The sequence below is a fragment of the Dendroctonus ponderosae genome, unplaced genomic scaffold (assembly GCF_020466585.1).
Source record: "Dendroctonus ponderosae isolate FM_Combo_2020 unplaced genomic scaffold, Dpon_F_20191213v2 Dpon_F_20191213_12, whole genome shotgun sequence".
Taxonomy (NCBI): domain Eukaryota; kingdom Metazoa; phylum Arthropoda; class Insecta; order Coleoptera; family Curculionidae; genus Dendroctonus; species Dendroctonus ponderosae.
Genome location: NW_026017316.1, coordinates 1933788 through 1935084, shown reverse-complemented (window position 1 = coordinate 1935084; position 1297 = coordinate 1933788).

The following is a 1297-nucleotide window of genomic DNA, read 5'->3' as shown; positions in this document are numbered from 1 at the left end:
CCCCAGCCGCCCTTTCCCCCTTCAGTTCATTAAATCAACGCTTACGCTAATCCATTACGCTAATCCGACCGATTTATAATGATTTCGGCCGAATTTATCGTCCTCCACCTATAAATGGCTCTAATAATGTATGGACAACTGAAATTAATTAGCAACGAGCGATTAATCAACGGGCGAAACCAATCGGGAAAAGGGCGGCCCGGTTAAAACGCGCCCCAGCCCCACTGGGGGGCAACGTTTCGGCCGCTTCCACTGCAGCCGCCTTCACTCGCATGCCGGCAGCCGGTTGGGCACGCCACTGCTGCCGCCCCCATTTCGCCAGGACTGTTTGGGGGGGTTTAATAAAGCGCGACCATAAATCTTAAGCGGGCATAATAGTGATAATAATAGTAATAATAATGATCATTTTGAACAGTGGCCGACGCGCCATCGTCCCGATTAATCACGGGCTGCGGTGCTTGCGGCCGGGCAAAAAGCCGGATTAGTTGCATGGGTCGAAACGTCGCTAGAGGGCGGTCGCCCTTTGATGGCGCGTGGGTGAAAGCGGCCGCCCTTTTGTTTGGCATTTAATATCTCGCCAACTAGACTAGCTGGGAGTGTGGCGATTGCGGCGCTGGATAGAGGAGGTTTTTGGGTATGAGTGGAATTTTTTTCATATCCATGGCTCACTTGGCTGATTTTTGACGGCGCTTTGAAGTGGCAGTGGCAACCCCGAAAAATTCAAGTGTGTCAATCAARGTTCGGCAATTGATTGCGCCCCAACTGGGCTCGCGGGAAAGTTGCGCTTAACGCCGTTAGATAGAAGGGSTTTTTGGGTTTTYAGKGRGAYTTTTTTCATATCCATGGCTCACTTGGGCGATTTTTGACGGCGCTTTGAAGGTGACCGGGCAGCCCCAAAGGTTCAAGTGTGTTGATCAGAGTTYGGCAATTRATTGCGCCAAMACTGSGYTTCTGAGSACGTTGCGTTTTATCWGTTTGGATAGAGGAGGCTTTTGGCTACYAGTGGGGTTTTTGGCGTTTTGGTGGCGCACTGCGCTGATTTTTTATGGCGCTTTGAAGTGGCGGTGGCAACCCCGAAAAATTCAAGTGTGTCAATCAGAGTTCGGCAATTGATTGCGCCACAACTGGGCTTCTGAGGACGTTGCGCTTCACCTGCTTGGATGGAGGAAGTGTTGGGTTATAATTGGGATTTTTTTCCTTTTCCTCAATTAGTTGGCTGATTTTTTACGCCGCTTTGTAATTGAGTTGGCGGCCGAAGCACTTCAGGTGTGATGAGAAGAGTTTAGCAATTAATTCC